We start from the raw sequence: 21,942 nt of genomic DNA, 5'->3' as shown, positions 1-21,942 counted from the left end.
CACTGAATTGGTGAAGAGGAAAATATGATTAGTAGGTTTACCCAGTGATAATATACTTCCATAGGCATCTTTATCAGGCCTGTGTGACAGGCAAGATCCCAAGCTAGGTGAACTTTTAGTCCAAGTACTATTAGGTGCATTTATCCTTGTTCAGTAGTGGAACAGCACTAGGCAGCATCGTGCTGTGTGGGGCTGACACTGTGGCTCTGGCAAGAGGAGCTGGAGGGCTAATGAAACACATCAGGATGAGTGCTGGACACTGCAGCATCACAGCCTGGCTCTCAGGAGGTGCACGCTGGTGGGCATGTGGTTACCCACAGGGAGGTCCTAAGGCACAAGGACCAAGTTCCATACTGCCCAGCGGTGAGTTCAGCACCATGCAGACCTGGAACCCAATGGCACTGTTTCTTCAAATGCCTTCTTTTGTTAAAATTTCAGCCCTAAGGGAGTGTTTTGATGTGTTATATCATTTTGTTGCGTGGTAGATGAGGGAATCCCAGGGTGCAGAAGAACAGGTTCTGTGTAGCTGAGCCATGGGCTCCTTTTGGTTGCTCCATTTTCTCACTCTTTGCTCTAGTTTTTCCTTGATTAGAATGATAATAATTGCTTTGTTTGTAGCCAGCAAATGATGTGTTAACTACAGCTGAACGACAAACATCTCTTCCGCCCTTTCTAAGGCTGTGCAGAGGATGGGAGCTAGGGGCACAGTGGCACTATTTCATCCACCTTTTCATCATGTTCAGTTTGGGATTTCATCCCTCCTTGCAGAGTTTTTGTGGCAGCCAGCATATGGTGCTGTAGTACCTCACAACCCTTCTGCTGCACGGGCTGCCTGGCAAAGCTGCTGCTGCTACGGCTGTCAGACACACTGTCTCTGCCCTTTAGCGTCGGGCTGTTTTAAAAACCTGTCAGGCTGTCGCCCAACAGCTGGTCTTTTCACAGGTGCCAGAAAATTAACCTCCAGGGGGAGCCTCGTCTTCACCAACGGTTCTGTAACAAGCAACAGTTTAAAGCAACGAGACCCCGTAGAGGGAGAGCTGCAGAGACAGGGTGAGCATGGTCAGGGGCATGTGTGCAACATGTCAGCAGTCACCGGCTTAAAGCAAACTTATCAGTCCTGCTCATGCTTAATTATAACTCCGGTGTTGCAACTGCGTATTTACCCACATCATAAGGTACAGTAATTAGAGTGCATAGCAGAAATGCTGGTATTTCTTTTTCCAGTCATAGCCTTGATTAGCATTACGCAAACTTAGCAAGTACCGTTGAGACTCCAGGACGTGGAGGCATGGAACCAATCTGCAAGAAGTTCAGAGAATGGAATCATAAAATCATTTGAGTTGAAAGAGACTTTTAAAGGCTATCTGGTCCCACTCCCCTGCATTGAACCAGAGCCCCATCCAGCCTGACCTTGTGTGTCTCCAGGGATGAGGCACCTCTCTGGACAACCTGTGCCAGTGCCTGACTGCTAGGCGGCAACTCACTGACCCTGGGTGAGTCAGCCTCATTACAGGCATCTTCATGTACCCCAAGGCAGTGCAGAAATGAGTTAATTAGTTAATTATGCATTACATTCCATTCTGACCACCGAGGACTGAAAAATCCTAAATAGTGTTAATTAAGATTCTAATAAACATCTATTTTTGTAACTCCTTCAGCCTGTCTGGTAAACCAAGTTAACTAGTTAGAAGAAGAAAATAGCTCCTGCTCCTTCTATCAGGGCCACCTTCAGTTTTGTGTCTGTGTCGTGATATAGGAGTGCATCTTCTTTGACCTAGTTTTATCACTGTCGCAGAAGATGTGTCATCATCACCCAAAGCAATGGCTGCTTCCCTTAGCAATAGTTATGGCAAAGTGCCTCAGGGATTTGCTTTGAAAACGAAGTAGGAGTTTGAAAAACAAAACCAATTTATGCTCTCCTGCATACTCCCAGATTGAGAGCATTGTTATGAGATCACCCATAAGAGTTAGGAAGCAGATCATTAGAGTAATTCACTCGAGATGGTTATGCCAAAGCTAATTCACTTTTCAGCCATGTAATAAGATCCCATAGGGTCATTACTTCTTTGCTACATCACCAAAAATAATGAGATTCATTTTTCTCAGATTATGTGGAAATATACACTGTCTCTTATCATCCTCAGCTGAGTGAAACTGACTGCACCAATTCCTTTCTTGAGATTTGCCTAAGGTGAAAAATCTTCATTTAAGATGTGAGATTTGAAGCATTGATACAAGGGGTTCAGATTGTCTTTTCCTGACAGTTTTGTCTTTTATCACTAGCAAGATGTGTGGAGGGATGAGCAACTGTGCTAATAAGATTTCTTGTATATTCTGAAAAAAAAAAAAAAAAAGGTATTTGTCAGAATCATTAATAATGGGATAACAGGATGACGCAAAATTGCTCGAATGAAAATTGATTTTCACCATGTGTAATATAATTAAGTATGTTTTACTTATGTGCTTTACAAGCACTATCTTAAAACATTCGTCAGGGCAGAGAGACCATAACTTACTTGAAGGGTCTATCAGTTTAGGAGGGTGATTTGTTAGGCTCTTGGTAATGATGCATGTGCAGGTGGTAATTCAGCTTCACCCATAGCAAAGTTCACTACTGCAGCAGAAATCCCATCGGAAAATAGATGTGTTAGGGCATATAGCTGAACAAAGACTTTCTCATAATCATTTCAGGGACTTGTGCTAGCATAAACAAGAAGCTTTAGAGTTTTAGCTGATGGTACAGAAGATACAGTCATTTCATTCAGCTGGCTGCTGAACTTACTTTTTATCTATTTCTCCAGTTTGCTGACCTTCCCTCTGTTGTTTGCCCTCTCAGCTCCTATGTTCACCTGAAAGAATGGACTTGTAAAACTCTCCTTGACTTTCACACACCTCAGCGCCTCAGTGAAAAGTTGAGAATTATAGGGAGAGAGGCATCACATCAGCTTTTTCTTTGCAATATTTATGCATTTAACCAAAGACATATCAGAGATGGAGGATGAAATAAACACCGTATCTTTCACCTTATGTAAGTACACAGGGCGACTTGTAATTTGAAGGTATGATCTTCCCTGCCATGTTCCTCACAGCAGGCTCACAGTAGCACTTGTTAAACTTACATTGGTTCATTGCTCGCAAGTCTCAGGCTTATAGACACCTTGCAGTCTTGTCACATCTACCAGGTGTCTCACTGTCAGGCTGCAGCCAGTTCTCTGGAGCTACAGTTTTCTGCTGACAAGGTTTTGACAGTATTTCTGTTATAATCCCCTTGCATTTCAAATCAATTTGCAAGTCTTTATACAGAACACATTTAGTTGAACTGTGGAGCAGTTAGTAGCTGATTAGCTCCCTTCCAGCATCTTCTCTTCGAAGATGCTTAAATTATATTAGTCTAGCTACTGTGTGATTATTTTATTTGCCAGCACTGATTAGCTGATTCACTGAAAATGAAGAAACTGAAAAGTGCTGACATTTTCATTTCAGAAACATATCTGCTAAGTACTGTTTTTGTCATAATGACACCAGTTTTTATACCATTTCATACTGTGTGGGACTATACCGAGGAATTGACAATTCAGCCTAAATCTGTATATAGACTGACACCACTATTTATTTATGTCAGAGAAGTATCCTGAAATTCTAAGCAGTAGGAGTCCGTTTGTACTTAAAACAAAAAGAGAAGATCATAGTGCAGAAAATGCAGCCATCCGTCGGTCCTTACAATCAAATAGGAGTTATTTGAAGATTCAAATTATTGAAGATAAATGGGAATACATAGAAGTTGTGTTTTGTCCAGCAAGGTCATAGCTCACATGCGGACAAAATCTTGGTGTCCTGGCTTTTATTTGTTCTTAGTATTGCAAGGTCTCGATCTGGGGCACGATGGGCAGAAAGGCCACTGAAGGAGAAGCAATGAAAGCAACAGTGAAAATCAGAATTGCCTGAACAAAGGGAGGTTTTACAGTCATGGACTTGGGGCACTCTTGTGAGGCTCCTCAGAAGACCTTGTCCCCTCTCTGCCCACATGGGGAAACAAGTTGCTGCTCTGGGAGGACCCTGTGGGTCCTGCACTCACCAAACCACATGGTGTTGTATTAGCACATACTCAGAAGACTGGTAAATGATGTGTAATGATCTCTGCATTTCTGCTGTGGGGACCTGTAGGAGGAACAACGATTCCTAGCTTCCGAGAGAGTTCTCAAAGGACAAATATACATGGACACTATTGTTATCCTTGCTAGTAGCACTTTTAAGGGGCATCCTTTTTACCCCTCAAATACCATAAAAGTTGCCTTCCTGTGATAGAAATCCAGGAGAAAAAGCAGCTGGCAGCCCAGACCCCTTTGGGACAACCCGTCACATTCCCAGAGAACACCACCTCTATTCGTGCAGCTCAGCGTGCACTTTCTGGCACTAATGACAACTGTTTGTGCACCCAAGATTCCCATTAGCAGCAAGAAAACCTTATGCAAATTCCACTGCCATAGACATTTTTTGTGACAGATTCCTGGTGCATGAGATTGCAGATAAGGAAATCTGCATTTGAATGGCAAGAGTCTCCCCTGTGGTAAGTTTGCAAAGAACCACTGATTTTCAGTATGGCTGTATCAGTTTGTGCTGGTTAAGGAACAAATTGTTTCCCTTTGCTTGGTACATTTCCTAGCCTAGACAATAGCTGAACATAAAATACACTCCTTGTATGTCATCTTAATTAGAAGTGACTAATTTAATGAACACACCATAATTAATATCTATTATACCATGAAAGACCTTATTTCGACAAACTGGATAGATCTTTGTTTCTCCTGTTACTGTAGCAGCCTGATTGCATTTGATCAATGTAATAAAAGGTACAGTAGCATTATACTGTTTGCAGGCCTTCACTGGGAACCTTAATTGCCTATTTACTAGTGCTCAGTGCATTGGGCATGGGCATCCTTAACCGGAGTGTTCAGCACAGTGTTTCAGCAGGGGTTTACAAGATGTTCCAGTCTGAGGCCATTTTTCCACTCAGTTCTGAATTCAGATGATTCTTTGAAGTGAGAGAAAAGAACAGAATGAACAGTAAGTACAGAGAGCTTGTAGTGCACCGCAGCCATTCAGCCTTCCCTGCAGAAGGGCAAAGAAAGGTCTTCGTTTACAACTGTTTTCCAGTTTGACCTGTGCTTTCAGGATAACTAAATTTGGACAATGCACAATGTGGGCAAAGCCACAAGGCGATGAGCCCAAATTCCTGTAGGGCTTAAAAACCCTATCAGCAACCTGTAGGTATGGGAATCTCTGAGGCAGTAGCTGGAACTTCTGTTTTGAACTTTCAGTTCTGGATTTTTCTCCAGATGTGAGAGAACTGCTTTAGATCATACTCAAAACTCACAGTGATTTCTTCTAAACTTTGTATCTGTGAAATCCAGTATCAATGGAGCAATGGAAAAGCTTGTTAGGAAATCCCCTTTCAAAGGCTGTGTTTCTGTGAAGAGTGAATTTCAGCTTTGTGATGCTGAACCTTTCTTTTGCAACAGATCTTTCTCAGCAACAGCTCTTTCTCTTGCAACAGATTCAGGATTCAGTCACACTTAAGGCCTGATTCTCATTTAAAGTAGAGTAAAGAATGAGTAGCTCTGTTGAAAATGAGGAAATGTCATTAACATAAATATACTTAAAATAAAGAATCGGATCTTGCTGTCTCCCAGTATTCCACCTCAATTAAAATGGTTCAAGTACATTACTGGCAGGAGAGAAACTCATTTTCAGTTGTTGAGATAAATACAGTTGTGCTATTCAAGCAAATAACGAAATATATCCAAAGACTTCACATAGTGCCACTGAACATAGTAGAGTATAAACGGAATAAATATCCAGGCCAAAAATAATAAATAATAAATAGTTACTCCAAGTGTTATTTTTTCAGCTAAAATGAAAAAAAAAAGCAAATATTTAAACATGCATACAAATATTAATACTGTGGAGAAGAAAATATCCCAAGTTGTTAGTGCTAAGACAGCCTGGATTCAGATAGCTTACTTGACTGTTAATTGTCTTAATTTCCGAAAGTATGATGATGTCTTTCAGTATTTAAGGACAGATTCTTTGCTGAACGTTCTTGGATGCATTCCCATCTTTTTATTGCTCACATTAGATATGCTCAATTTAGGCTCTCCTAGTGTGTTAGTAACAATTTATCATTAATATCTATAAGAAGGACATTTTGGCTTTTTTAATGGCATATAATAATAACCTCTAATGCCACTGTTATCCTTGTAGACATAGAACAAAGCCTCAGATCTTGATTTTTATCAAGAGTTCCTACCATGCTATCTGAGGCTCTATGCTTTCTTATAGATTTCTCAAAGCAGCAGCAGAACCAGAATGGCTGCTAAAAACACTGCCAGTAATTTCAATGCAATTATGAAGAAAACCTTTGTGAAATAATCTGTTTACATCTAGCATGTTTGTACAGTGCTCTGCATCTCCAAAGCAACTTCAGATCTGACCAAAAACCATAGTGGTAAGGAAGCTTCTAATTTCTGTATGAACATGACATCTGTTTGATTCCATTTTCTAATCCATTTTCCCCTAGAGATAATAGCAAAAGTTGTATTAAATGCAAGAGAATTAGATTTGGCCTTTTAAGTTTGTATGCCCTTGTTATTAGAAGTTGTGAGGGCATGCTGTGGAAAAGACTGGTGATAGGATATCACAAGACTGTAAGATCCAAACCCCTTAAAGGATGCTAGGAACAAAAGACAAATCCACTAAAACATGTACCCTGTTGCTTTATATAGGGCCATAACTGAGTCATGCCTTTCACCACTGAAGTCAGCTGACTCTTGTTATTCAATGTATTTCATATTTTCTCACCTAAACGCACATACTTAACGTTGCAGCTACAGCTCACTGTGTAGCAGAAATCCCATCAGAACTGAAATCTCACTACCAGTCACCTGTTTCATTTATTTCTTGCTGTGAGACTAATGAGAAAACAGCCAGAGCTACCCCTAGAAACTGAGAGAAGAAATAGCACTTTTCAAGAGTTATCAGAAAATTCAAACACTTTTGAACGGGGGGAGCCAGGAAGAGCAATTCAACTATCATGAAATATCATTAATAAATAATCATCGCATTCTCTGTGTGATGAGTTGAGATTCTGTGTGTCAGAGCCACAGGAAGAAAACAGTGGAATTGGACAGAAAACTTAGGCAAGGCCTGATGAAGTGAATTCAAGCTTATCTAATAGCTTCAGTAGAAATTGCAAAGAAACACTTTTATGTCCGCTTTCCCTTGTGAACCAAATTCTCTCAGAATGCCCAAATAAAGTATGCCCTTAAGGTTTTTCACTAAATCCAAAATACACAGAACTGGTATCTTAAAGAGGAACAGTGCCACAGATGATAATCTTGACAGGAATGTCTGATGTCTTCCAGTCTCATATTTTCACCATGTGCCTTCCATGTTAAACCAACACCACAGCTATACCGATAAGAATGGCAATATTTCAGTACCTTTAATAGTCAGAAGTATGTAAAATCACTTCTTTTTCCACACCAATTTGGGATCAGAATGTGTATGTGTGTGCTTTGTTTTGTTTTGCTTTGTTTTTTAAATGCTGTCAGTGTTCAAAGAGCTCTGTTGTTACCCAGGTTTTTTGCCAGTGATGTGCAGAGCTATTTTCATGGTTCCCACGTGGAGAGCCTTTTTCATTTCCTAATAATGCCACTGTTTCCATGTCAGACGTGTTAAGAATCATTGACCTCGATCAACTGCCACCTTGCTGGGTATCCTAAAAACACAAAGGATGACTTTCAGTCCTGCAGAAGGCTTCTGATCACATTAGCACTAAGAGCTAGGATCTGTCTGATTAGACAGCATGGGGAAGTTCAGTGATGACATTATTTTTTTTTTTAATGAGTGTGTATGTCAAATTGCAAAGCAGATATAAAAAGTCAGGTGATTGCATTTGCCAGAAAAAAATATCTTATGGCAAAAGGCATAGTGTTAGCTATTCAGCTGCAAAGAAGAACGAATATATCTGAGAATGGGAATCCTCATGAAAACAACATCCAGTCTGGCACTGCTCCCAGGCAGAGCAAGCTGTGTGGTAAGTGGTCAGCTATGTAATCCGAAGATCATTATGCTCTGCTGTTACAAGTCTGGTGGGTGATCAAATAACCCTACTGCTCCTCCCCTGCCTGCAATTTTACCTCAGCTAGCATGAAGTGTTTCCTCTTTCTCATTGTTACCTAAACTTTTGAGTCAGTAATGACTGGCATTCAATTGAGGAGGCTTCTTGCATCTCAGCTTCAAGACGCTGTTTGGATATGTTTCCACGCAGTCTTCCCCTCAACCTGTAATGCACAGCTGCAGATACATTCTGTCTTCACTAAAGCACCGAACCCATTCTGCAAACCCTTAGGTTTGGTGCCACAGACTCCTGAATACATGTAAAGATTCCTCTTTATTACAGAACCAGGATGCAATTAACACATCTTTGCTGAGCTGTGTAGATTTGAACTTACCTGTCTGGTTTCTAAGGTAGATTTATATTTCTTGCCTTTGATAAGCTTAAGAAGAAAGAAATCGCACAAAGATTAAGAAAGACAAAGTAGAAAACCTGGCCTGAATTATTTTGAGGCCTTTTTTCATGTCTTTCTAGATAGTTTCTGGCCCAGTAGGCTGCAGCCTGTAATACATAATCGGTACTGAGTGGTACTCAATCACATTAGAATGACCAAACTATAGGGAGGGATAAGGACTTTTTTACAATTGTGTCACATAGGAACAAAGCAAATAACATTTTTATTTCACTTTCACACACTGTAGGATGTCAGGCTATGCTTCATTTTGGGTCTTTCAGTGAAAGAACTGAGCGCAGAGGTAATGGTCCCTCGGTGGGAGATGTGCCTCAGTGAAAGATGAATAAAAACTGACGGCAGACACCAGGGTGTATGTCAGGGAGTCCAGACAGCTGTGAGTGTGTGGAGATGAGGAAGGGGATGAGTTTCCTTTGTTCCCAGAGGCATTTTGGGCAGCCTGTCCTAAGACTCAGCCCCAGTAGTTCATCTCTATTCCTGGGACCATTAGAGGTATTCTGAGAATTTCCCCCAGCGGTTTGCTTCCTCCATCAACACACTCCATTAGCTCTGGCAGAGTATTGCTGCTGTCTGCTTCGAAAATAAAAAGAAAAGAAAGAGAAAAGAGAAAGAAAAAGAAAGTTGAAAATATACTGGAGTTTATACATTTATCAATGAATAAACAGGAAGTTGCAAAAAAGGTACTTGAGGTGGAGAGAGGTCCACTTGGGAACATCAGAGCACTGAGGTATCCTGGGCCATACTCACTAAAACAAGATTTTTCTTGAGCTGCCACAGCATTGCTGTGCTGACTGGTCTTGATGTAGCTGCCATGTGCCATTTCCTTCATTTTCCAAAGAAAATGAAGAGGCTTCTGAGAAGGACATAAGTCAAAGTTATGCCCTGAACAGAAAACAAGTCCTGTCATCCACCCTGAGTGGCTGAAGAGACGGGTAAATCCCATGCCGGGTTTGCCATGCTTTTATTATAGTCTACGCTATATTTAGTTCCTAGTCTAGTTCCTTGTCTAGTTTCTCACTACAAATTTCTATCATGGTGACATGAAAGTCAAGTCCCCAGACAGAGAATCTGGAAGCAGCCTTTTAAAAATAACGGTACTGTAATTGGTCATGATGAAATTTTCTTTCTTTTTTTTTTTTTCTTGAAGGGGTGCAGTTTCCATCCAAGAATTAAAATATGCATTTTAAGTCCTCCTTAGGTATTCTGTTGCCTAGGACAGGAAGGTCTCATGGTCTTGCCTTCCATGTAAAGGGCGGTGCAGGTTTTCAGTCCAGATCTGTTGCTGAATACTTCTGTGCTGCAGTCCTGCTCGGGGTCAGTCCCACAAGGAATGCAATTCCCTCCACCTCCCTCCAACAGCTTTGATTCTTCAGTCTCGTACTGCACAGTCATGAGCCCATCGCCCCACACACTTGGCGGGGGGGGGGGGCATCTAAAATTGAGGCCTGGAAATCTGAATTCAATCCCAGGCTTTGTCCATTGGTCCTCCCAGTTGTCTGCCTTGCAAAACCACCAGATCACCATGTGCTTGTGCTATGTTTGGCATGCGGGAATCTCACTCTCTGCCTTGACACCTCTCGAAAACACCGTGATAAACTTATATAGAAAGCGCTTGTTATTTCAAACTTTGGAGCCATCATAACTGACAGCTGCTTTTCAATTGCTCTGTCCTGTCATTATAGGCAGACTTTGAGGTAAAAGAATGGATTTTCAAGCATTCAAACTACAATTAATTTCTTAAAGCAAAATGGCTCATTTGTCCTGCAGAGGTTAAAGTCACATACAAAACAATAACAATCTGCCTTTTGAGGTGTCTTGTATTTTTGACAGCCTTAGCCCTCAGCCTTTGATTAGATAAAGGCCTTAATATTGCATTACAGCAGAATTGCCTCCATTATGGCAGCTGCTTGTTGCAATTGTGTTGACATGAGTAGCTTCTCGTGTGAATGTATTCTGGTCTTTCTAATCTCTTTAGCATCAGCAGCAGGACATTTTATTTGCAATTGATTTTTAAATTTAGGAGTAATTGAAGTTTAAGCGCAGTTACCTTCTTACAACAAGGACAGGTTGATACTGTTTAAATCCTAATTATGCACTGATTAAAAGTGATTGCATTGCCAGAGTGAACGGGGGCTATAATTTGTTTCATTCTTAAAGGTTCAGCATAGGGAATTAATTGTATTTCCAGGAAAACAGATCAACATAAAGAGGAAGCAATTAAGATTTCATTGCTGAATCATAAATTTCCTCACAATCTTTGGAAGGTAGACAAGGTAGATCTAACTTTGAAAGGAGATCTTGATGGCAGCAGGGAGAAGCCATTTCCTAATTTTGGTATTTGATGGTACAAGCTTTGCTTGCAGTCAGTTATGCTGAGTTTTGGTTAAATGCATAAGGTAGAAATGGGTTTGCTTTCATTTGGGAACATCCAGTTTTGCAGTGTTCTGTTGTTTGCTTTGCTTTTAAATTTAATAATGAAATGACAGCCTGCAAATTGTTCTCATATAATAAGTAGGATAAACAAAACCAGTCACACTTTTTGTATGAGCAGGAGTCATTTCATAAACACCATAAGAAATTAGAAAGCACAAGAGGGAAACCAGAGCAGAAAAGTACATTTCTACATTAGTGACAGTGGAAACCTGGGTCTAAACAGTTTAATGCTCGAGTCCTGGATCTGAGTTTTGTGGCTGTCACAAGTAATGCTTGAGTAAGCTCTGAATGATCCCAGATTTAGGGAAACACTTAATAGAGACCTGCATCTGCTCAGTGTTACTTTTATTACTTTTTCATACACAGGATATGTCCGTACAGTGGGCTCTGCTGTTGTCTCCGATCTCTCAGTGATGGAACATCAGGATTCCCCAAGATGTGTACAGACAACTAATGCCACCTGCATGCTGGAATTTGAAAGTTTATTTTAGTTTTGATTGTAGTTGTTTTTGTTTTTTCTCTCTATCTGGAACAGTGGTTTTCTTATTACCTGCCAGCCTACTAACAGGACAAATCTCAGTCACAGACAACAGGATTACAAAACTGAAGTTGCCATTGTGCTTTTAGGATCATATGAGCCACTTGGTGCAGTACACACAGAGCAGCTAAAATAACCAGAAGCAGAGAAGTCAGTGAACAAGGGGTGATGCCATCTGTGATACACAAAGTTATAAAAGAGTAAGCTGACATTATAAAGTGGCTGGAGAAGCTGTGTACTTCCTACAGCAGTAGAGGAGCATGAAGTGGTATGTGTAACTTTCAATTGCTTTGGCTTTCTCACTGTGCTTTCCTGCATGCATTATTCAGACACTATGGCAGTTGAATACCACAGCAGCCACCAAAAGTGCTGTTGTTTTGAATTTCAGCAATCCTCCATCATTTTTGAGGAGAGAAACTCCGTCTGCAAGCTGTGAAAGCAAACTGGTCGTGTGATTGCTGTCTGAAGGAGTATCCTTTGATACCTATTGATTCAATTGATTTCATTTTGTGGAATGGGTTGGAAAGGGCTGATCTTTGTCTTCTGTCACAAGGACTGGGAATTAAATCATTCTGTCGCCTTGGGCTCTGATCATGTTAATTCCACAGCCAACAGGCAAACATGGGCATGGTGCCTGGCACAGTGGTGATCTGTACTGTCATTCAGAAGATGAAACTGTGCGACATTCACTAGGAGCCAACTGAAAAGTCACCGGAGGCACCCTGTGGCCTTTTCTTTTGATGCATAAACAGATTTTACTGGAAGAGGGGAGAGTTGCCCATTGCACCAGATCAACTCTGCTTTTTCACATCACTGCTTGGTTGCTGATGTTGGTCCCTGGCACAGGGCTCTCCAATTTTCATCAGACTACTAAGAATCCCCTCAGTATTTCAGTGAGAGCATTTAGGATACTAAGATATATCTGGTTTGCTTTGGGGTTTTTATTGTTGTTGCTGATTTTTTCCAATCTGTGGAAGGAACTGTCACTAGGAAACCACTGTGGTACGGGAACTATATGAATTCTGCAGTCTTCTTCATATCTCTTTATCAAGTGATAGATACAGCCTGTCCACTCCATTCTTTCCCTTTTTCCTATTCTGTGACAGCAAATAAAGACACCAGCTAAAGCCGGTTGTGGAGATTAGGGCTGTTTTCAGCTCACCTTCTTAGCAAAACAAGGCTTACATGCTTACTCTGCATGTAATCTTAATGTCTTATGAACACTTCTAGCCAATCTCTCCCAAACATATCAGAAAAGCTGAGTTGCCAGTACACTTACTTCCTACATTTTCTTCCAGTTCAGTCAAAAGGAGCAGCCCAAAAAATCATCAGCAGCATTTTTCTGCTGTAAGTGGGAAAGGTAGAAAAACAGCAGGAGAACTTTATATTTGCACAAGGAGATAATATAAATCTCACTTTCAATCACTTAGTATCCATTCACTGAGAGATGCACATCCACAAGAAAGGAGGTGCGCAGCAACCCACGTTTTCTTATGTGAATACTTGTCAACTAGTAGACAAATCAAACAAGTCAGTTGGTTCTTTGCAGGCTTACACTTGTGGCATTGAACTTAAATCATTCCTATTTCTGAATTCTGGTCCTGAGTTTAGGTAATGATTTCTTTCTCAGTAGTGACTTTCTGTACTGGTTGAAACATAAACTACTTAAATGACTGTACTCAATACTTATTTATTGTCTCTTGCAGAATTATCTTTCCCAAACCTTTCTTGAACTATAATGTTAATCTGGGGAGCTCTGGATGTAGTCCATCCTGGATGTCTGCTCCAGATAATACAAAAAAAACCCCGAATTTTTCATAATTCTTTTTATACATGCATGTTGGTTTCTCAGGTATGTGATTTATGGACTCTTTCAGCATCACTTTCTGCTTTTGAGAAGATACAGAAAAAATAGCAGCCCTAATGCAAGAGGAAGATGTGAGGAAAATCAAAAAGCTTTGTGTTCCCAGAGTAGTAAAAAAATATCTCAAAATGTTTTTCTTAAGAAAACAGTTTCTGGCATGACCAGGATGTTTTCAACTCAACTTTCTTCTACCTTGTTTATACAGGTGATCATCAGTTTTCTTCAGCTTCTGGTCTATCAGTCTCAGAAGATATTTACAGATCGTATAATATTGAATTAGAATCATGGAAGTGTTAATGTGCAATATATGCAACAGAATGGTGGCTACAAATTAACACTAGTGTCCAATCCTTCAGAAAAAATAATAGAAATATGCTACTGCTGAGATTTAATGCAAAGTGAATGAAAAGAAACAGTGACAATACTTCTCCATGCTTTCAGAATTAAGAGGATTCTAACACTAATCAAAACCTTTCACACATTCTTTTTTCCCATGCTGAAAATGGATCAAAGTTTGAAAATACAACTCAGAGATTATTATGTTTGCATGTGTATTTTACAATCTATAAACAAGACCTTTACTAAGCAAGCAACTTCTCTATGGAAAAAGTTCAATTTCCCATAAAGAATTCACGGGAAGATCTGTATGTTCAAAATATACTTTCTATTTATTTCACCCCAGAAATTCATCTGACCAATTTATTTTCCAGGAAGGGGGATAAGTGAAAACATATGCTTGGTCATTCTGTATTTTTTTAACTTCTTGAATTTCAGCAGTAAGGAGATTAACTTGACTCAGTATAAACTAGGGATGGAAAGATCTTTGATGCAGCTGTGAAACTTTCTGCTTCTTTCAGAGCTGAAGGAACACAGCAACAGAGACATCTGCCACATCTGCTTCTGTTATAAAGCATCAAGTAAATTGAGGAAGATAATGCTTGGTCATGGTACATGTTAATATCACCTTCTGACAAAGCAGGGTTTTCTTATGTTCAGTTATGTACACTGACCTGGTATTAAGTGGAAGGATCACTGCCCTTTTACAACCTTTTGTACTTGTTCAATAGCTTTTGATTCTGTTTGGAGAACCCGTTTCTTGTTAAAAACTTGAGCAACCAAATCCATCCTCCTTGAGCATTGCTGCTCATATACCACAGAATCACCAAATTCTTGTGGGCTTTCCAAAGCCTTCGTGAGCTAATGGTGGTCTCCCACGATTTCCTTCAAAATCCACACAACTATAATAAGCCAGATACCTTAGACTTACAAGGACAGCATTCACTAACAGCTTTGAAATGTGTATACCCATTGCTGCTTTGAAAACAAGGCCAAAACAGCATTTTATTTTTACTGAACATTACTAGAGAGCTCTCCACTAAGCCTGTCCAGAACTTTTGTATTATTTGAGATGAAACAAGAAGAGGAAGCTCCTTCTCGAGAAATTTTGTACTAGTGAGGTTTTTTTTATTCAGCTGAACCCAAAGGCAGAATTTGGATCAGATGTTTTAATGTAAAACCTCCATTACTTCCTGTAGATTTTCCTATTGCTGTGCAGCCCAATTGAGCAGATGGTATTATTCATCTATTTTTCTTCTTTGAACTGTGAGTGTAACTGTCATTTGTCTTCTGACAGTCTTATCTTCCTGTTTTTGGTGGGTTTTTTTTGTTTTTTTTTTGTTTTTTTTTTTTGTTGTTGTTGTTGTTTTCCCTAAAATATTTGGTGATCTGGTCAAAAGCATGCTGAGAAATCGTTACTACCCTGGGTAAATTGCCTTCCAAATTCTGCAGGTGAATTTCATCTCTAATCAGATTCCTGCTGCATGACATCAGCTGCATAGAATTCAAATCAATACAAAAGTCCTCTTGCAGGTTTGAGCTCCCTCTGAAGGATCAGCCATTTCATTTAGCTGCTGTGTACTTATTGCTGGAATATACCTGGGATGGTTTGAGTGACAGTCTTCATTTCTGGTTCGGTAAGTGCTGTGATGAGTCTCTGTATTTTAAACTGTGTTATATAATAGAAATTCTTCTCAAAACTTTCAGTGGTACTCTAGATACTCTAGATTGTCTTAAAATTGTCTGGTTCTCTTCCTTATGGGTGGCAATGATGCAAGTGCTCCAGTCTGAAAAAACCAACAGATGTGTTGGTTTCTTGTTGCTTTTTGGTTTTTGTGGATAAGCATGCTCTTAGGCAGCTGTGGTGAGTGATTGACTTGTGGTCAGCTGCCAGAAACTGGAAACTGAAATTATGTCTTCAAAGGTGATACTACATAGAATAATTCAGCTGGAAGGGTCTATCAAAGATCATCTAGTCTAGCTGCCTAATCTTTTCAGGGGTAGCCCGAAGTTAAAGAGTATTAATAAGTGTGTTGTCCAGATACTTCATTAATACTGTCAGGAAGGGGATATTAACTGCCTATCTAAGGAGCCTGTTCTAGTGTTTAACCACCCTTCCAGGAAAGTAACTCTGAGTACTTGAGTCTCAATCAATACCTCAGAGACAGTCTTGGTTTTGGTGTTTTCTACCAAAAGCTTGGATTTGATGATGTTGCTATGTTTTACGCTGGGATTTATGCCCAGAGTTATCCATTCACATGCTTTCTTTCAGAAACCAGCACAAACTCTTCCATGGCTTTTAGTTTCCATACATTCATGACTACTGGCATAAATTCAGGAAGAAGAAATCTCAGGATAGTGTGCTTTCCTGTCTGCATCCTACATAGTGGGGATGAAGCTTAGGAAAGAAAACATGAATAGCCATTCACTTGTTAAATCTTGTATATGTGTGAAGTATGTGATAGGGTGAGAGGTCCTAAGTTGCATTGTGGGGGGGAGGTTCTGGTTGAATAGTGGGAACAATTTCTTCTCAGAAAGAGTGGTGAGGCATTGAGACAGGCTGTATGGGGAGGTGGTGGAGTCTGTGATGTTTAAGAACTGTGGAGATGTAGCACTGAGGGATGTGCTTAGTGGGCATGGTGGGGGTGGACTGGTGGCTGGACTAGATGATTCTAGTGGTCTTTTCCAAACTTAATGTTTCTATGATGGTTTTTCCAGCCCTAAAATCTTGTAATTATATTGGTATACATTGGCAAGATGTTAGAGATCTTCTTATTTTAATTTCTCATCATTTTAAGCAATTCAAGAAGCAAAACATTTCACTGATTTAAAAAAAAGACTTAATAGTACCAGTCTCATAGAAAATGTTATTTTTAGTCCAGTTTTGTTACTATATCCTTAAAAAAAAAAAGAAACTGAAATATTTTGATTAATCAGCTTTCAAATTAATGTAGAAGTATAAACATGACTTTGTATCAAATCACTTAGGAAGAACTGGTAAGTTTAGAAGTAGCCATGTTGCTGCTCTTTCATGCTCAACTTCTGGCACTCCTGTTTGAAATGAAAGCTTGGTTGAAGTAAACAGGCAAAAATTCCTCTAACACTTGCATTCATTTATGATGTTTGCAGGGGAAGTTGTAGCAATGAGCTTATGAAATGAAGTTACATTTTAGATAAGAGCTATCACAGCTTATTATAACTGCATCCTCCATTATAGTCTTTATCTCTTTGTGAAACTTTAACCTCTCCTTGATTTGCTTTAATTGCGTAGCAGCCTATTTGTGGTCAAACTGAGAAGCTGAACAAAGGTTATTCTTCAGTAATTAAATCGCTTTACTGATTAGGTTTGACTTTTCATGTGCAGTCTGATTTCAAAAGAAGAAAAATAAAGGCCTTTAGTCTACTTGGATATGTCAAGGAAATCAAACCCTGTAGTACAATGTGAACACATCTATTCATGTTTATCAACAGTTTCTAGATCAAGATGGTGTACATCTTTAACTAGTTCTGCATCTGCTATCTTTCTGGTACATGAAATGAGCAACTCTAAAAATCAATGGACAAATGTCTTCCCCACCACAAGTCACAATTACAACTAGTGCCTTTGCTAGCAATTTTCATGAAGGACTTGGTGATTAATTTTGCAGGAATGCCTTCCTACTATTTTGATCTTTCTCACCCCATGGGGAATTCTGAGCTGGTTGACCTAGTGGAATCCTGAAGACCTTTTGCACAGCTAAAGAGTCAGAATGGAGCCACTCAATTGACACAGAAGGTCAAAAGATGCTATTACATATGGAATTGATGTACTGGAGTCTTTTGTAGGAAAATATTGTTTAACAACTTGACCCAAGATGGAATTTCTCACTGAAATAGAAGTAGTGTCATAGAAAGTAAATAACCTCAGGATTACAATATTTGCTTAAGAAATTGAATTACAGGCCCATGATTCAGACTAAAAATATGAACTTGGGTTTTCTGAATCCTGGAAAAGTATTGTTCTTAGAGCTAAGTTATCAATACTCGGTTTTGTATGTCACTTCTCATTAAAGTACTCAATTTATAAGTCAAGCAACAAGCTCAAGAATACAACCTAGCAGTTATAGTTTGTTATAGTTTTCAGTAGTCAGCCTGTACGTTGATTTGAACCTCTCCTTTTCAGAAGCATCTCAGAATTTCTTTGTTACAGTACTTGTTTATCTGTATAGATGCATCCCTCCTGAAAGAAACTTTGGGATATTTCTTCATTAGCCTTGAGGTTAAAAAAAAAAAAAGCTAATGCTGCTATGTTTTTCAAAGCATAGTTGTGGTAAGTTCATTTTGTGTGGTGAAAACTCAGGTTCTCTTCCAAATGTACAAAGCTTTCAAGCTATTTCAACTCTACCCATTGAATACCGAAAGCTGGTGAGGAAATATTTCTTTCTCTAAAAGACTGTGGGAGTACGAGTGCAAGTGGTTTTTCTGCTGCAGTAGCTTTTAAGCCCTTGTTTGAAAAAGCTACTTTTACAATAAAAGCTTGGTTCTTTATAGGATGTATTTGTAGCAGTGATGGGGAGGTGGAAAGAGGGGGAAAAATGGAGATCTGGGATCAAGAATTGGATCAAGAATATGGAGCTGAATTGGGTGGTTTCTCGGTAGCTTTTCTCAATAACAGCTTCATGCCTGAGAGTAGTTTGAAGTTACATAAAAAACCCAGCAGTCTTGCTATGTGTTTATTATTGGTAATCTTTGGTTTCTTTTTGAAGCCCTGTGATTATACAATCTTCTAAGGAGATAAACTTCTTAGCCTTTGTATTTACAGTGAAAAGTTGAAAGATAATTGAATGTTTAAAAGCCAGAAATTCTGAATTTCATAGTGCTCAAGATAACTACAGTGGAAGAAAGAATGTTTGTGTTTTGCAGATTTTTTTTCTAGTTAGAATACTAGAAATGAATAGAAGACATCACTGATCCTGTTTTCCAGATGGGGGGAAAAATAGGACAGTAAGATTGTTTCTTCCTGCAGTTCTCAAGGAAATCCTGTGCCAGGGCAATGAGAAGAGAACTTCTCTTTAGAGCCAGGAAAGCTTTTTGATTGTAAGCCCTCCTTCTCTCCTGTGTTGAGTTGGATATATTTAGCAAGCATGGGCCCAAGACTCTCCTCCTCTAATAAACACCCTTAGGGGCTCTCAGTGTGAGCTGGAGGTTCCTTACCTGCTCTTCTAACTCCTACTGCAGAGCTGTTTTCATGCTAAAGAGGTGAATAGATCTGAAATTTCAGGAAGGTTTCCTCTTCAACAGGATAATTATATAGATATGTTTAGGAATACTTGAGGAATAATGGGCTGCCCAAGCAGTCTTAGATCTTCTGATTATGGTTTGCTTCAGTAGGGCTTCCTCTCCTCCTTATTCTCCTGCTCTTGCTCTACTTCCTGCCCCTTTCTTCTTGAACAATTTACTCATCAATTTCTGTGTTCCTTTGTTGCCTTTCTTCCGTGCTACAAAGTAAATCAGCCATCCCTATGTTCCTACTCTCTGTTTCTTTGTGTCTATAATCACAATTGTACCACATCTTACTTAAATCATTGTAGTCTAAAATAAAATTTTTGTGAAATATAGAAGTAACTTATTTCTTACTGCATTTAATAGTAGATCTTTGTGGGAAGTACTTCAGCTCACATTTCTCTATGAAATGAGAATATATTGGTTATGATAAAATTGAGGAAATTCTATATTTTTTTTCTTCAAGTACTTGCTGATTTTTATTTCTTTTCCTCTGGAGCAAAGGGCAGAAGTCTGCATTTCAGCACAAAGGGAATTTCAATGAAGCCTGCTCCAAGCAATTCTTTGGTTATTACTTTTTAATACTTATCCGTTAGCATGCTTCCCTCTCTACTTTGACATTTAGCTTTAATCTGCGTATAGATATAAACACCACTTCTATGCTCAGATTTCAGTCTGCCCCAGTGCCCTTGAAACAACTTGCAGAGGTGAAGTGCATAAGAGGAACATGGCAACAATATTACTGTGTAATTTAAGAACAGATGTTTAAAAAGAACAAAATCACAATTATTTTATTTTCCATCTAAAGTACTAAGATCCAATCCCAAATTCCCCAGATATGAGCCCAGGAGAATAAAAACCAGAAATAAATTCAATTGATACAACTTTTCCTTGTAATTACATGGGTAGAGATCTGTGTAGCAAGCTGTAAATGTCAAGAGTCCATTTGGCTTCTCATTCCCAGGAGAGCTGTGCTGAACACAAGACTTATTTGAATTTTATTCGGAGTTAACTTACATCCTGATCCTCTCTAGCAGACAAAAATCAAAAAAGTTGGTCTGGAATTGAACTCAAGAGCTCCTCTAATGAAATTCTTGTTGTTGGACAGAATTGACTTTTTTGGTGGCATTACTGTTTGCTCATCTAGTGTGCCCACAAAGATTTGAAGACTGGCAGCTTCACCACAGGCTTTGAAAAAGGATAGCATGTTTCTTCTTTGTTACAGTCTATTGAATGCATGGAGATCATCATTATGTTCCTTAAGCCTTTTTTATAAGATCTTCACTTTCATCCAGATACTCTTCATGTTTAGATCCCTGGAATATGAGTGCCTGTAGGTATCACTTCTAAATGCTTTTTTGTGGACCTGGTTGAGGATTTTACCTTATAAAGATCTTTTCCAACCTTAAAGATTCTAAGATCATCTAGTCCAGCTGTCAGCCCATACCCACTGACCACATCCCTCAGTGTCACATCTCCATATTTCTTCAACATCTCAGGGGATGGTGACTTCCCCCACCTCCCAGGGCAGCCTGTGACAGTGCCCCTCCACTCCTTCAGAGGAGAAATTCTTCCTAATATCCCACCTGAACTTCTCTGGCACAACTTAAAGCTGTCATCTCTTGTCATCAAAATGGAAATATTCAGTAGGAACAAAACAGGATCTGGACTCAAGAAGCCTAATGAGAAGTAGGAATAAAAATGATTGTTGTCTAATATCTGCTACTTGAGGGGAAAAATTGATGTTCTAATTTAAAAATGACCTCTCACTTTAAATAGCAGGTAATGTAAGATGAACTGAACTTTTATGTAAATTTATTTTATATGCATTAATGCATTCTGAAAGTATTGAATCTCATCTAAAAACAATGTTTAGAAATTTTACAAGTATGGAAATTTTTTCCCCTCCAGAAGTAAAATAAAGTGTTAATCAATCCAATATTCTGTTCAATATAAAACATTCTCAAGTTAAAGGGTCTTTCAACAGATTTGCTTTATGTAACTCATGAAACTCAGTTTGGACAATTTGTATTTGTTGGGAGACATTTATGAAGAAGAAGGTTGTTACCGTTTCATTGTTAGATCTGTTGCCATTGTTAAAAATGAGCCTCCAGTGGTATGCTTCTGTTAAAGAGTATTTAGGACTACCCCTGAAGTTTTACCATCTGGTAACATGGTGGAGCACCATGTAGAAAAGAGACATTCCCTGAATCTCCTATAGACAGAAGCAGGATGAGCTATCTTTGCTTAGACCATGAATGTGACTTCCTTAAGGGCCAATTCAGATTCTGCTTGTATTAAGTGTTTAAAATATGCAAATTCTACAGTTCCTGAAGAGATTTCTAAATATCTAAAGGCAGAGGAAGATGGTGCGGTCACTGTTGTCTGGACAGCATCTTTAGCAGCTGTAGCTGCCCATATTAGCTGTTAATTTTCCCCCAGGCCTTCCAAAGCGTCCAAACTTAAATCAAAAGTTCCAGGCTTCAGTACAGTCACTTCTAAGCAAAAACAAAACATCATGAAAATCAATTGGGCTGTTTGATCACACCAGTCACTTATGCTCCGAGTCAATGAACTCATGATTCAGCCTCTCAGCATATATGTAGGAGACAGCTTAAGGCAGAGAAGATTTAGATTTTCTTCCTAGGACTTGATAGTGGAACTCCTGTGCCTTGCAAACTTTCACGTTAACTACATTGTTTTTCCCTGTATGTGATCCAGTCTCTTTAGGAACTCATTCAAGAAAGCACCTGCATACCCTTGGCTGGAGGCACACAAGGGGTTCTACCATCTGCTGTACAGTTTCTTAAATGCTGATATTTAAGCGAACTTAAAGGAGTTGGATGTTTTATTTAGTTCTCAGTTATTTCATATACCAGGAGACTTTATTCTCATTATTACTGTTTTATGGTCCTCTGTCA

The 21,942-nt window shown here is 39.2% G+C and overlaps 1 long non-coding RNA gene across 4 annotated transcripts in view; it reads left to right on the top strand.

The window, feature by feature from the left end:
• The window catches only part of LOC101749898, a 94,664-nt gene that overhangs the window by 17,781 nt on the left and 54,941 nt on the right, over positions 1-21,942 (top strand). For all 4 annotated transcript variants that reach the window (XR_005860985.1, XR_005860978.1, XR_005860974.1 and 1 more), the window contains exons 8-10: positions 11,649-11,827; positions 11,948-13,628; positions 15,293-15,396. This is a non-coding gene — a long non-coding RNA (uncharacterized LOC101749898). The remainder of the gene's footprint in view (positions 1-11,648; positions 11,828-11,947; positions 13,629-15,292; positions 15,397-21,942) is intronic.

This window comes from Gallus gallus, chromosome 6 (assembly GCF_016699485.2).
Source record: "Gallus gallus isolate bGalGal1 chromosome 6, bGalGal1.mat.broiler.GRCg7b, whole genome shotgun sequence".
Lineage (NCBI taxonomy): Eukaryota > Metazoa > Chordata > Aves > Galliformes > Phasianidae > Gallus > Gallus gallus.
This window is presented reverse-complemented; position numbering and strand designations above follow the sequence as displayed.